Raw genomic sequence first — 16,426 nt, 5'->3', positions numbered from 1 at the left:
CTTATCTCCCATCAGGTTCCCCATATATTTCCTACTCACTTTCCTCCAAACCCCCTTTCCTTTCTTAAAAATGGAATATAAGCCCCCAAGTCTAACTACTTCTTTGAGTTTCACTTCCTTCCTGTTGGACTCTTTCGCACAGAAAATATTAATTAAAATAATTTATGTTTTTTCTTCCATTATTCTGTCGTTTCTCAGTTTACTTTGCAGGCCCCTAAGAATAAACCTAAGAGGGTAGAGGAAAGAAATTTCCTCTCAGACATCAGCAATGAAGGGGAAAAAATGTTTTAGTGGTGACATGGGAATGAACTTTGGAGTTGGTCAGATCATCACAATGGTCACATCAGTCATCTATGCTGAGCAACCCTCCCTTGGTATTCTTGTCCTGCCTCTATTTCTCATGGTATCTGGTAGCACTGCAGTGCCCAGGAATGTCATGAGCTCTCTCCAAGGTGAGGCCTATATGCAGATATTATTTTATAAACTATTTCCAGAATCTTGTTCAAGGTAAAACCATACAATTCATGTTCTAAGTTCGAAGGCAGCTCAGCTCACAGAGAAGACCTTTGAGAAAGCACAACATGCTTACGGGTCTCTGGCATGGTATCAATGTCAGCCTCTAGACTGTGTCAAAAGCAATTCTGCACTCCCTCGTATTGACCAAACATGGGTAAAATACCTCTTCTGGTGCTTCCTTCTCTCTGATGATGTAGCTACCTGGGAGCCTGTAAGAACTCACTAATACTATGCTTTCTAAGAGCAGTTTCTGCTCTCACTCAAAATTGTCCCCCACACGGTATAGATGTTCTTTAATCATGTGGATAGCTTCAAGATTAGTTTCTTGGTTTTTGGTATTTTTTACAATGGGATAACTTGATACTATATCTGAGAATACCCTTCCCAGTAATTCTAGTCTCCTTGACATCAGTAAGATATGGAAGAGAAAAACCTTTGTAAAATGGTGTTAAGGAAAATTATCCAAAAGCCTGAAAAAAACTAAAGGGACTTTTGCCTGTTCTTTCTTAGTTATGCTAGGGTTTGATTATCAGGCCTGCCTGCGGATTATCTGAATCTCTAGGCATGTACCTTTGCATCTTTGTTTAACTTGTTATTTACTATTGATAAAGGTATGCTGTAATTCTGAAGGGGTTGATGTTAACTGCTACCTTGATTTCTGTCAGATCACAATACAAATAATGTCCGTTCAGCAGGGATGCAAATGATTCCTTTCTGATGGAAAATACAATTTCCAAAATTCAGAATGTTAGCTGATTTTCCCTACAGAACATTAGCTATTTTTTCTCTAAAATCAGTAATCCTATTTAAGAATTCTTCCAGCTACTCGAAAAGCTTCTACCCCATTTAGTTCTTTTGAATCAGCACTACCATCATGCCAGTTCTCTTATTAATGGGTTCATTAAATCTGTGCCATATACTGATTTTACATTTGCATGAGAGTCATGAGTTTAATTTATGAAAATGATACTTTGACAAGGAGCAATTGTGAGTAGCACAATGTGCACCCGTCAACAAACCATGGGCACACAAAGTAAGGGCTACCTGCATGGACATACACACCAAAAAACTGGTCACTTTCAAACAGTATCTCTGCTATATTTTCCCTGCTTTTATTTGGGTTCTTAAGAGCTCAGATTTCCCAATATCTAGTAGATATGTTAAGTTTCTCTGTTAAAAATATATAGGCTTATATTTCTTTTAAGCTCATATATTATTTTTAATCAAAAGTTTGGACTCTGCCCTTTTCCATAGGATAGTTAGTGCCTAGTGATTTGAGGGTGGGTCTGATAACAGGCTCCTATCCAAAGCTGAGATTTATTCTGGAAAGTTTAAGCCTGCAGCTCCATACTGTAGGTGTCCTTACACCTACAACACTGAGGTGTCCTTACTCACCACCACCTCCCTGCCCTGCTTGTTCCCGCTGTCTGCCTGCAGAGAACCCTGGGGAGAACCTCCACCACTGCCCCACTCTTCCTTCTTTTTGGTCTTCCCCCTTACTTGGGGAGATTGCTTGTACACTTCTGCTTTTCCTTCTCCCTTCCCTTTGCCCCTCTTTTATCAAGTCTAATCATACTCCTTTGATGGGACTATTTCCCTTGCAATCAACTTCATTGCAATTGTTTTGATTAGTGGTTATTGGCACCATTCCCCTATCAAAAAGAACTAATCAAACACCTGACCTGGTGGGTGGGGATCAGTTCCACTACGATGAGCAAAGGAGAGCTGAGAGGACACTGATTTCATAAATGGACTCGTGAATGTTTTAGTTATAAAGAGTTTTGTGTCCCTATACCGTTTAGTAATTGTAGGCCTGTGCAACTGAATTTTCAATTAACAAAAACTCTGCATTGTTCAATTCAAAGGATATGTTCTACTTACTATTTTGTACCAGAACAAATGTTGAACTGGCACCAAAGATGAATGACACATCCTACCAGCCCTCAACGAGGTCACAGTCCAATGGAGTTGATAGGCATGTACATATAACATGCAAGATTTCTTTTATAAATATTGCAGAGGTATAAACCAGGTGAAATTAAGGCATAATTAGGGAGAAACACATGATTTAAGAATCTCAAAAGGCTTACCGGGGCATTACATTTTATTTTATTATTATTTTATTTTAATGAAGTCCTGTTGCATTTTATATTGAGTTCTAGGATCCATTTAATGTATATGAAAAGTCTAAGGTCTTTGTCTAGATTCATTTTTCTTTTTTTTGCATGTAGCTGTCCAGTTGTTCCAGCACCAAAATTACACACGGAGAAACAGACAATCTCAATAGGCCTGTATCTATTAAAGGATTTGAAACTATAATTAATAACCTGCCAAAAAGAAAGCACTAGGGCCAGATTGGTTCACTGGTGAATTTTAACAAATATTTTAGGGAAAATGTATGCTTATTCTCTGAAAATAGAACTAGAATGAATACTTTCTAACTCATTCTATGAAACCAGCATTATCCTAACACCAAAAGCATACAAAGCATTACCAAAAAAAGGAAAAATTCAGACAAATGAATATAGTTGCAAAACTCCTGAACAAAATATTAGTCAATCAAATCCAACTATGTATGAACAGAATTATACACCATGGGCAAGTGGGATTTATTCCAGGTATACAAGGCTGGTTCAACATAAGAAAACCAACTAGTGTAATTCATCATATAAACAGGTTAAAGAAGAAAAACTATATGGTCCTATTAATAGATACAGAAAAAGCATTTGACAAATCCAGCATTCATTCATGACAAAAACGTTCAGTAAACTAGAAATAGAAGGGAACTATTGCAACTTAATAATGAGAATTTACAAAACACCTACAGCTAATATAATATTTATTAGTGAGAAACTAGATGCTTTCTCAGTAAGATTAACAACAAGGCAAGGGGGCTTACCTGGTGGCGCAGTGGTTGAGAATCTGCCTGCTAATGCAGGGGATACGGGTTCGAGCCCTGGTCTGGGAGGATCCCGCGTGCCGCGGAGCGGCTGGGCCCGTGAGCCACAATTGCTGGGCCTGCGCGTCTGGAGCCTGTGCTCCGCGGCGGGAGAGGCCGCGGTGGTGGGAGGCCCGCGCGCCGCGATGAAGAGTGGCCCCCGCTTGCCGCGGCTGGGGGGGGCCCTCGCACAGAAGCGAGGACCCAGCACAGCCATAAATAAATAAATAAAATTTAAAAAAAACAAAAACAAAAAAACAAGGCAAGGGGGTTTCCCTGGTGGCGCAGTGGTTGAGAATCTGCCTGCCGATGCAGGGGACACGGGCTCGAGCCCTGGTCTGGGAAGATCCCACATGCCGCGGAGCAGCCAGGCCCGTGAGCCACAACTACTGAGCCTGCGCGCCTGGAGCCTGTGCTCCGCAACAAGAGAGGCAACGATAGCGAGGGGCCCACGCACCGCGATGAAGAGTGGCCCCCGCTTGCCGCAACTAGAGAAAGCCCTCGCACAGAAACGAAGACCCAACACAGCCAAAAATAAATAAATAAATAAATAAATAAAAAAGAACAAGGCAAGGATATCGCCTCTTAACACATTTTTTCAACATTGTCCTAGAATTCACAGCTAATCTAATTAGACAAAAAAAGGAAATTAAAAGTATATAAATTGGAAAGGAAGAAATAAAACTGTTTTTGTAGATGACATGATCATCTATGTAGGAAATCTCACAGAATCAACAAAAAACTTTGAGAACTAATAAGCAATTATAGCAAGGTTGCAGGATACATTTTTCACATATACAAATTAATTGCTTCCCTGTACACCAGCAATGTACAACTGGGTTTTGAAATTAAAAACACAATATCATTTACATTAACACCCAAAAATGAAATACTTAGGTATAAGTCGAAGAAAATATGTGTAATATCTATATGAGGAAAAACTACAAACCTGTGATGAAAGAAATCAAATAATTTAAATAAATGGAGAGATACTACATGGTCATGTATAGGATGATCAAAATTGTTAAGATGTCAGTTCTTCCCAACTTGATCTACAGATTTAATTAATCCCAATCAAAATCCCAAGTGATCTTGTGGATATTGACAAACGGATTCTAAAGTTTGTCAAAACCCAGAATGGCTGACACAGTATTGAAGGGAGAGAACAAAGTTGGAGGATTAACATTACCCAAAATCAAGACTTACTATAAAGTTAACAGTAATCAAGACAGTGTGGTATGGGCAAAAGTATAGACAAATAGATCAATGGAACTGAATAGAAAGCCCAGAAACAGACCAAGACAAATACAGTCAACTGATTTTGACAAAGGAACAGAGGCAATATGATGAACAAAGATAGTCTTTTCAACAAACAATGTTGGAATAACTAGACATCCACATGCAAAAAAAAAAAAAAAAAGTGAATTTAGAAACAAACCTTACACCTTTCACGAACATTAAGTGAAAATAGAGCACAGACCTAAATATAAAACACAAAGCTATAAAACTTCTGGAAGATAACATGGAAGAAGATCTTCCAACTCTACAACACTCTGGAAAAGGCAAAACTATGGAGACACTAAAAAGATTAGGGGTTGCCAGGAATTAGGGACAAGAGAGGAATGATGAACAGGTAGATTACAAGAATTTTTAGGGCAGTGAAACTATTATGTATGAGACTGTAATGGTCAATACATGTCATTATACATTTATCCAAACCTATAGAACGTACAACACAAATAGTGAACTCTAATGTAAAACTTAATTAACAAGAATATATCAGTATTGGTTCATCAATTGTAAAAATGTACCACTAATGCAAGATGTTAATAATTGGGGAAAAGGGAATGGGGCGTTGGCAGGAGAATAGAATAAATGGAATCTCTATATCTGCTTAATATTTCTGTAAACCTAACACTGCTCCAAAAAAAGTTTCTAATTAAAGAAATAGTGGCAGAGAGAGCTGTAGATTTGTAGCAAAGTGCTGATTCATGAAGGCTTTAGAGAGTTAAGAAAAATGCAGTAAGTGATTGCTTAGGGCTAGGAGGCTTGTGGGGATAGTAGGGTGATAGGTATGGGATTTCTTCTTGAGGTGACAAAAATGTTTTAAAATTAACCGTCGTGATCATTGCACATATCTGTGAATATACTAAAAACGACTGAATTTTACACTCTAAATGGATGAGTTATAATCATATGTGAATTATATCTTAATAAGTCTGGCTAAAAAATTCAATGGCCTAGATCTGTGTTATTAAATTAAATAAACAGCACTTAATAGTTTTTCTATAGCTGAAGTGTATGCTGTGAGGTTCTAACATATGACTTCTTCCCAGGAAGTCAATAATGTTTTAAAGTATAAAATTTCAGAGTTAATATCAATTTTATACAGAATTCAATGACAAGAGAATCACAGATGCAAGGGCCAAGAGCCATTAAAATAGTTTCCTTCCAGATCACGGACTAATGAATAAGATTTCCAAATGTCAATATTGATGACATGGAAAAGTATACACTATTCATTTGGAGTGAAGCTGTCAGCATTTCTTTTTGAATGAAAACGATGACAAAACCCTCTTCCCCAAACACACACGTACAAATGCCGAAGAGTGCATCCTCCTTCGTGAAGCTACCAACTCAGCAGCCTTCAATGAAGGGCATACAAAAGATGGAGCGCACTACAAATATCCATTGTTGCCACCACCTCAGTAACACAGGAGTGGCTTTATCATCGGAAGCAATCGAAAGAAAGAAAGAACAGATGGACGTCTGGTTTATGGGGACTCACACAGTAAGCGTCACCCGAGGTGGAGGGCTTGCCACGGATAGAAATTAGGTGTTAGAAAGAGGGAACATGAGAGCAACAGAGAGGAAGACGGTTTGGAGAAGGGATGCTCAATTATTGTATTCGGTTGTTTTATTTTGTGATATATGTCTGACAAACCGATTGCATAGAATTGCATTCTCTTACTGAGTGAAACTAATGAGTGTAATTATTTTAAATTGAGGCTATCTTATAAAAAAGCTGAAGAACTCGGGGGCTTCCCTGGTGGCACAGTGGTTGACACTCTGCCTGCTAATGCAGGGGACACGGGTTCGAGCCCTGGTCTGGGAAGATCCCACATGCCGCGGAGCAACTAGGCCCGTGAGCCACAATTACTGAGCCTGCGCGTCTGGAGCCTGTGCTCCGCAACAAGATAGGCCAGGATAATGAGAGGCCCGCGCACCGTGATGAAGAGGGGCCCCGGCTCGCCGCAACTAGAGTAAGCCCTCGCACAGAAACGAAGAACCAACACAGCAAAAATAAACAAATTAATTAATTAATTAAAAAAAAAAAAAAAAAGAAAACCCCAAACATGATAAATATCAATACAAAGAAAACCAAGCCTGGGCACATCATACTCAGATTACTGATGAGTAAAGATAAGGAGAAAATCTTTAAAATATCCAGAAAATAAAAGACACCACACATACAGAGGAACAAAAAAAAAAAAAAAAAAAAAAAACTGCTGAATAACTAAAACCAAAAAAAATGATTTCTTTTGATTCTTTTAAAATATCCTATGAAAAGCTAGCTTTTAATAGGGACTTTAGATCGCTGTTATTTGGGGTATTTTGTACACTCTCTTCTATAGTTTCTAATTCACCTCTGTTTCATCAAGTGAAAAATCACATTCCATTGTACTTGTGCTCCATTTGTTCTCCATATAACATCTTCCCACCCTTGTTTTAGTATTATCTAAGATCTTGGGAGATTTCAATCAAAAACATGTGGATGATTTTGGACTCTAAGCTTGGAGCATCCACCAATTATGTTTGAATTCACGAGACTGAAATAGCTATTGGCAATAGTGTAACCAAGAGAGGAGATCCCTTCTTACACCTCACACATGTACATTTCACATGAGTGCCTTTACTGTAGCTTTATGACAAAGATGTTTAACCACCTGGCAATTAAAAAACAAAACAAAACACTTTGGTGCTCTAAATTCTTGTCATATTCTTCAAACTTATTGTCCTAAAAATATTTGTATAAACAACTGAATTTCAAAGGCATATTTTTAAAAGCTTTCTTATTATATATGCATATAGATCAACTTCTTAAACACTGTAAGCTGGAAGAATTTCTGCATCTAAGTGCATGCTTCTTTTAGACATATTTGCACAATCATTGCAGGCTCAAATTGATGGTGCTCCTGAATGCAACTTCCCTATAAGGTAAAATTCAGTTTCCTGTACTTCATTCCTATAACCTATAAATATTGAAATGATGTAACTAGAAGGTAAGTTCATTTAAAAATTTAACTAAATTATTTTTGTAGCACATTGAATATTGTTTATTAGCATATATATTTTAAGGCACTGACTTACATAGGAATGATTCCCAGGGTGAAAACATGTATGTGATGTTTTAGAGAATAAAACAAAATTATTTTTATAACATATGTATATATATATAAATGCATATATTAGCCAATATCCATTTGTAAACCTTTATTCTATTCAAACTTAATACTCCACTTCCAAAAAGATATGTCCATGTAAAGTTGATAAAGTTCACCTCTTAAAATATGTCTGTTTAAAAGAAATAAAGGTGCACTATACACCAAATTCTGTTATTTAAATTTGTATTTCATATATAAATTGGACTACACTGCATTATGTAATACTCCATAGGTACTGAATAAGTAATAAAAACTAAAAATAGTATTTATCTAGATGATATGATTGACCAGAAGGTATGTCCTGGATTATTATAAATATTTCAAGAGGAGGAGGATTATCTATAAAACCTTTTTCATCTGAAGTCCTGGGTCTTATGATATAGATAGAACTTTATCTAAACATGTAGAGTTTCCTGATTTCCTTTGAAGAAATCAGTAAGAAACTCTTTGAAAAGAAGAAAAAAACAAAACAAAACAAAAGCAAGGGGCGCTCAAAGTCAGCTTGAAACAATAAACCTCGGCGGCAAGTCCCCAACTCCTGGGCGCCCGTTCAGGGCCCCAGCGGTGACCTGTGCTCACATCAGCGGAGGCGCCAGCAGAGCCGAGCCCGGGACGCCAGCCCGCCGCTCGGACCTCACAAACCAGACGGCTTCGTCTAACGTTGGGAAACTGCGGAATCTCTCAGCAGCGCTGAGCGGGGCGGCAAGGAGACGAACTCAGGCTTCACACCAGGGAGCTCCGAGAGGAGGGACTAAACGCGCGACCGCGACAGCTCAGGCCGGGAGCCCGGAGGAAAGCTGTCCCCCAGGGAGCCCCCTCCCCTCCCGGCAGGACCCCGCCGCTCCGGCGTCTCTTTACCTTGGATTTCCCGGTCCCAGGAGCGGCCGGCGAGGCCACCCCGTCGTGAACAGGCTCCTCCAAAACACAACGAAAGCCAGCCGGTCACATGCGGCTGTGCGGACCCCGGCGGGCGGGGAGGGCAGGCGGGGAGGGGCGGTGGTCCCTCGGCCCCCGGGATCACGCGTTACCTCCATGGCCACCCGCTGCCCGCACTTCCGCCCGCCGCCTCCCACGGAGCCCCGCCGCGGTCAAAGGTCGCGCTTCTCTGCCGGCCCCGCCCCCGCGTCTCCAAGGCCGCGGCCCGGCGGCGCTTTCGCTTCCGCCTCGGGAGGTGGCTCCCCGCGCGCTCCGCCATGCCCCCGGGCCGGCCCGCGATGGGGCGGGGCGTGGAGGGGCGGGCCCGTGGGCGGGGCCCGGCGCGCCACCAGGGCAGTGGGGGGCCCGGCCCCTCCTGGGAGGGTCGGGCGTTGTGGGACCGCGCGCGCTCAGGCGGCCGCCCTAGTCTCCTGTCCCCTCACCTGTCCCCTTAGCTGTCCCATCTCCTGTTCCCTCTCCTGTCCCTCACCTGTCCTATCTGCTGTCCTCCTGTGCCCTCAGCTGTCCCCTCAGCCCCCCTCAGTTCCCCCAGAGGCCCTTAGCCTCGGAACGGGCGCGTGGCTGTGCCCTGCGGCTGCAGGAGGCCGAGGGGACGAGGCGCAGCTGTTCCTGAGGCGAGTGGGTGACCGCAGAGCGGGAGCGCTGTCCCGCCTGGCAGCCTGGACGCCGGCCCTCCTCCTGGACGGTGAGTAGTCCCGGCGCCCAGCCCCATTCCGGGTGGACGGGCGGGTTGGGGACCTGTGCTGACACTGCCTTTCGTGGCCGGTAGCTCTTTCTTTGAGCGGGACTGAGAAAACAGGCCCGAGTGGGGGGACGCTGGCCGGGGGAGGGAGGCGGCCTGGGGGCCCCCGCCCGGTGGGGACGGGCGGCGCCAGGATGGTCCGGGGCGAAGACGTGCTGCCGCAGCCGGTGCCTCCCCTCCGCTCCGTGAGCCACCAGCCTGGCACTGGCTGTCACTTGTCACGCCCTGACGCAGGTTGTGGGATGAAGTTTGCCAGTTTGGGGAAAGGATCCCCCTGCAGTGAGCTGGCTTCGGAAAATGCCCGTAAATCTGGACACTGGGCGGGGTTGTAAAATGAGTGACTTTCCTCGGGACTAGAGAAATAGTCTCAGACAGCTTTTTGGAAAAATCACGAGTAATTCGTGAAAGCCACCAAAGTTCTCAATGTTTACATGGCAGTGAATACCGTTAAGGAAGAGTGACTAAATGCGTTGGCAGGTCGTGTTGGTGAAACTCGAGACTTTGAGCACCTTTTGGAGAAAAAGAGGACTTTCTGTTGCCCTCTCTCCATCTAGTCCGTTGCCTTGTATATATATTCATGCATTGCACTGCATGAAGACTTAATTGAATCTATGAATTAATTGATACAGAAACCAATCAGCAGGACAGAACCTAAGATCACTGGTCATTTTCTTCTGGGTTTTGAGGCAACTTAGAACTGAGACTACAGGGATTTTGTTGTATCTATTAACATCAAGGACGTTATAGCATTTGTTTTTTCCCTTCCAGTATGGGATCCAGGCTAGAATCAGGTTTTGCATTTAATTGTCACATCTGCTTAGGCTTCTTTAATCTGGAACATTTCCACAGCCTTTCTTTGTCTTTTATAAAATGGACCGAAATTTTGACCAAAATTTTGGTCAAATTTTGGACATTTTTGACATTTTATAAAAGAAAACCAAAAAAAGCCCCCAAACAACCGAACTCATAGATACAGAGAAGAGATTGGTGTGGCAGAGGCAGGGTGTGGGAGTGGGCAAAATGGGTGAAGGGGGTCGAGAAGTACAAACTCTGATTTATGAAGCAAATAAGTCCGGGGGATGTTGTGCGCAGCATGGTGACTACAGTTAATAATACTCTACTGTATACTTGAAAGTTGCTAAGAGAGTCGATCTTAAAAGTTCTCATCACAAGAAAGAAATGATGGATATTTACTAGACTTATTGTGATGATCATTTCGCAATACATACAAATATCAAATCATTATATTGTACACCTGAAACTAATGTTATATGTCAATTATATCTCAATTAAAAAAGGAATAAGAAATTTGGAAAAAAAAAAAAAAAAAGCAAGGGGCAAGTTAAAACAGTTTATGTTGCCCTTTGTTTTACTAGATCTTATTTAATTTAAAATCAATTTGAAATCTCTAGTAATATGTAATGTTTACTTAAGTAGAAGCAATTAGACAAATAGTGTTTTCAGTACAGATGTACCCAGCCACTCTGATAATTCATTTTAAAGACACCTTAAGATAATAGGCTGAGATTTCCAAATAGATTTAGTTACAGGAGGGCTGGCTAACAAAGTCACTTCTAAAAGTTTGTGCCCTGATATTACAAACACCAATATAAAATATTGCCTATTATCTTTAGATCTCAATTTTGCATTAAGTTTTGGATGTATAACTGTAAAAAGCAACTTTATAATTCAGTGGTATTTGGGGGCAAACTTAATAATATTTTTTCCAGAAAAAGATATAATGGAAGCAAAAAATCTCTATTCAATTGGAATTTTTAAATTTTAGTCACAAAATTAATAGAGGCACATAGTTTAAAAAGTCAAATAGCACTAAAATGTTTACTTTGAAAATTAGCTTTTCACAAAAGCTGTGGAACTTGGGCAAGTCATTTACCTGTCTGTGCTTCAGCTTCCTCCTCTGTAAAATGGGGATAATAATATGTCAGCTTCACAGAGGTGCTGTGAGGATTAAATGAATTAACGCATGTGAAAGACTTGGTACAATGCCTGGCCATAGCAGGATCTTTATAGATTCAACTATTATTATTACTGTTCCCACCCTCAGAAGTAATCGTCTCGATTCCCATAAAGAGTCTCTGTCTCTTTCAGAACAGAATTTTTCCTCCTACTCTCAATTAAATGTAAATCTGTTTGAGGGGAAGCACAGGATATGCATTCATATTTAGTTGAAGTTAAAATGTCAAAATTTGGAACACATCTACCTGATTCCTTTTTCTCATCCTTCTTGATAGAATATGGAATGTTTGTTTTCCTGTTTATCTAATCCAAAATATTCAAAACACTTTCAAGGTCTGTAGAGAACAGACTTGTGGTTGCCATGTGGGGGGGTGGGGGGAAGTACTGGGAGTTTGGGATTAGCAGATGCAAACTAGTATATATAGGATGGATAAACAACAAAGTGCTACCATATAGCACAGGGAACTATATTCAGTATCCTGTGATAAACTGTAATGGAAAAGAATATGAGAAAGAATGCATATATATATATATATATATGTGTGTGTGTGTGTATGTATATATATACACGCATATATATATGTGTGTGTGTGTATATATATATATACACACACATATATATATATGCGTGTGTATATATATATATAAAACTGGATTACTGTGCTGTATAGCAGAAATTAACACAACACTGTAAAGTCAACTATACTTCAAGAAAATAAATTAAAACAAAAAACTCTTTCAGGGTCTGAATAATAATCATCTTTCAGAATTGAGCCTGAATTTACAGCTGGACTTACACATATATCTTTCTATCTCAAAATATATTTTATAGAGCTAAGTCATTGTCTCAGTTTTTGTCATTACTTATAAGCTTATGTTTTGATAGAGTTTATATGGAAATACCATGTGGCATAACTGCCTATTTCACACCCTAGGAGGTGGGAAGGGTATAAGGACTCATCATCATTGACCCAGATTCTCATCTGATTCAACTAATTGGCATTTCAGTCTCACAAGCAACATTTGAAATTTTTATTGCAAGGAACTAATGGGATGAAGAACAACACAAGTAATCAAATCAAATAAAGGCATCTGCTGGAGTGGGATCCCAGGGTCCCACCCCACAGCTTTTTATGGAGAATTTTGTTTTCATGGAAAGGCCAGAATTCCCTAGGGGTGGAGTTTCATGATCAGAAAGTAAAGAAAAACCTCTATGTATTATTAATATCAACACACAAAATAATACAACTGCATTACACATTTCTCAATTTAGAATAAGGATAGCATGTATGAACATGTTTTGGGAAGGTTATTGAAATTCTCTAAATCACTTTGATATCCTTAAGTTTCTTAAGGCATTTATCAAAACTCCACAAGAACAGAACTCTTCTTTGTTGCTTGAGTCAATAAAAATCTGACTCAACTTCTATTTTAGGTCACAGATTTTTAATGGAGTAAACCAGGATTTCCTTCGTAATGAAACTACAAGGCCTGCACTATACTGCAATTCAGTAAACTCTGAATTATAAATGCTAAAATTCCTTTTGACAGTAAGGAGTAGCATAATTCTTTGTTGGGAGCAGCATTATTGGACAATTTTTCTTAAGAAACGGAGAATTTATTAAAGCATCTTATGGGCTCACAGAATCAATAAGAGGCTGAAGGACTGGGCTTGGGAAATAAGCAGAAACCAAATACCCCTGGATCAAGGGTGGGAGTGGGTGAGGGGGCAGGACCATATTTGCCTTTTGGTTGGACCCTGCCGCCCCCTTTATTTTTGCCTGTTCAGGACCAACCAAGAGCTAACAATCCTCTTATTTTTAGTTTTTTTTGAGGAACCTCCCCTACTTCTGGGTATATAGTTAATGGAATTGAAATCAGGATCTCATTAAGATTTCTGCACTCCTACATTCACTGCAACAATATTATTCACAATAGCCAAGATGTGGAAGCAACCTAAATGTCCATCAACAGACGAATGGATAAAAGATATGTGAGATATATATAATGGACTATTATTCAGTGTTAAAAAAGAAGGAAATCCTGCCATTTGTGACAACATGAATGAATGTGGAAAAATTATGCTAAGTGAAATAAGTCAGACACAGAAGGACAAATACTACATGATACCACTTACGTGAGGAATCTAAAATCGTCAAATCACAGAAGCACAGAGTAGAATGGTGGTTGGCAGGGGCTGAGGGGAGGGGGAAAAGAGAAGGTGTTAGTTAAAGGGAACAAAGTTCCAGTTATGCAAGATGAATAAGTCCTAGAGATCTTCTGTACAGAATAGTGCCTCTGGTTAGTAACACTGTACGTGCTCTTAAAAATTTGCTAAGGGGATAGATCTTACGTTGTGTTCTTATCCCAAAATAATAATAAGAAGAAGAAGAAGAAGGAGAAGAAAAAGGGTGGAAGAAAAGAACAACAACCTGCTTAACACAGAGTGCAGGTCACAGCCCCACTCTCATCTGCAGGTGAAGTGGTTTCCACAGTAGCAGGAAACACGCTGCCTCTCAATAGGAAATCACATCTGGGTTAATTCCGCAGAGTCAGGGGCGGGTGGGTGCTGGACAGTCGAAAAATAACAAGCACAGTTTCCCAGATTTACATCTATTCATGTACATGAAACAGGCTGGGACCTGGGAGCCTTTGCTGCAGTGCTGCAGTGCTTGCACCTGGACAAATGTCTCTTAGAGCAACAAAATGCAAAGAAACTATAAGGGACTAAAAATAACTGCGTGCATGCACAGTTGGGGCAAATTCTGGACAAAAGATACAGAAAGACCAAAAAAGCCCAACTGCCACTTCTGAAGAGCTAGAAGCAAAAACGGGGGTCGGGAGCAAAGGCTGGGTTCTGCGCATGCCCCCTGCACTCAGCACCACCAAAGGGGTGGGCAGACCACCTAAGCCACCCCTCCGGCCCAACCCCGGGACACACCACTACCTCCCCCCCATATAAGGAACCAGCTGCCCCCACCCCCACCCCCAGGAAGCGAGCAAGGGAACCTGTTGCTTGTTCTCGCTCCCCCTGCTGCAGCAGGGGTCCCAATAAAGCTTTGCCTGAATTTCTTGTCTGGTCTCTGATCAATTTCTATTGATTAAGGAGGCCAAGAACCCTGGTCAGTAACATACACACTTCAAATTCCAGAAATTGTAAGTCTTGCTGAACACAATTATCTTTCAGATAAGGAAGGGTACCACCCACTCACCAAAGGCAGAAAACCTCAAGTCTCTGCATCCAGCCCCAATCCTAGGGTCTCTGGATGTTGTCTAATCCTCCTCTAAGATGGTCACAGGCACATCTACATCATCAGAAACCCACAGAGTAATGGTGAATGTAACCATCACTATAGTGGTCTATATAAAATGGTCTGACAAGGGAAAGGGATGGGGGAGGAAAATGAGTTATGGAGCATGGAAGGAAACATGTGTAGGCATGTGCTTCTGCATCATTCGTGATACTGTGACGTCCCTCAGCCACTCTCTGCTCCATGGTCACCTTGTTCTCAGCCAGCACCAGGCTCATTGGTATCTTCACTTGGTGACATGATCCAGACCTTCATTTCTGAAGGAACTGAGACCTTCACAGCCCAGCCAATGTGGTGTTGTTGCCTCTTGAATTTTCATAAGACACAGATGTAGGGAGGCAGGACACAAGATCCCTTTGATCATCAGAAAGGATTTCTCCCACCCATCTCATAACACTTTTTTCCCAGCTTGCCTAGTGATCAGCAGAGCCCAGGATGCCAGGGGCAGCATCAGCTTTAATTCAGTGGAGCCACTGTTGTACCAGCTGGTGGACGCATCCCTCCTATGGGTCAGACCATCTCTAAGTAATCAGAGTCGTCACTTAGTGACAGGAAGAAAAGGGTTTGTAAGCAGGTCATTAAATGGTTCACAAGTGAAAGTGGAAGTGTTCACTAGTTCAGAAGAATAGTCAGGTCCTATAAAACAACGTGTCATAGAAATCGTCAAGATGTATATATACACACTGCAATATATAAAATAGATAACCAATAAGAACTTACAGTATAGCACAGGGAACTCTACTCAATACTCTGTAATGACCTATATGGGAATAGAATCTAAAAAAGAGTGAATACATGTATATGTATGACTGATTCAGTTTGCTGTACAGCAGAAAGTAACACAACGTTGTAAATCAATTATACTCCAATAAAAATTAATTAACAAAAATAAATGATACCAATCAAAAAAAAAAAGAAAAAAAAGAAAAAAGAAAGATGTGACCCAGGGTACTGCTTCTGCCACTGAAGAGCTCTAGCTCAGCTGCCCTGGACCCATCCATATAGCTGGACAGGCCATTGCTCCTGCCTGCTGTGGTGCCCCCCTCCCCCAAGAACTCCACAACTGCAATCACAACAATAAAATCCAAGTGCTTCTTAATCTTTTCCCCACTTGTTTCACGACTCTCAGTCTTGGGTTGCAGGATCCCAATGGCTGAGCCCAAGGTTCAGGCCCTCACACTGGCTGCCAGGGGCACCGAGAAGGGGAATCTGCTCCCTTCATTCATTGTCATTCTGAATGAGTTGATACACCTAATCGTTGTATTTTCATGTCTTCCCAGAAGAAAGCTGTCAAGGAACAGCCTATTGTAAACAAATTCTATTTAGAGTATAATTGAAGAACCAAATTAAAAAAAGAATCCTAAGCTTCAGTTAAATAAATAAATAATAAACACATACATACATATGTGCATACATCAAAAGAAGAAGAGAACGTAACAGTTTATCCTCCAACTGACACATGAATACATTCCTTACTCTCAGCAGGTTCATAGAAGCAAACAGGGACCCCTGAGAGACTCAGGCCCTGTGCTCTCATTTTCCTTTTTAGTGCCAATGAAAC

General features: G+C 41.0%; 1 protein-coding gene across 1 annotated transcript in view; it reads right to left on the bottom strand.

The window, feature by feature from the left end:
* Window positions 1-16,426, bottom strand: part of LOC309634341 (uncharacterized protein) — a 109,407-nt gene that overhangs the window by 85,150 nt on the left and 7,831 nt on the right. The window contains exons 2-3 of the mRNA XM_082404278.1: window positions 13,692-13,751; window positions 8,758-8,814 (exon numbers count right to left, since the gene is read on the bottom strand). The gene's annotated coding sequence lies outside the window, so the exon portion shown is untranslated. The remainder of the gene's footprint in view (window positions 1-8,757; window positions 8,815-13,691; window positions 13,752-16,426) is intronic.

This window comes from Balaenoptera borealis (genome assembly GCF_965194805.1).
Source record: "Balaenoptera borealis genome assembly, chromosome: 8".
In the NCBI taxonomy this organism is placed as follows: Eukaryota; Metazoa; Chordata; class Mammalia; order Artiodactyla; family Balaenopteridae; genus Balaenoptera; species Balaenoptera borealis.
Note: the sequence above shows the minus strand (reverse complement) of the source record. Positions and strands in the feature narration are given on the sequence as shown.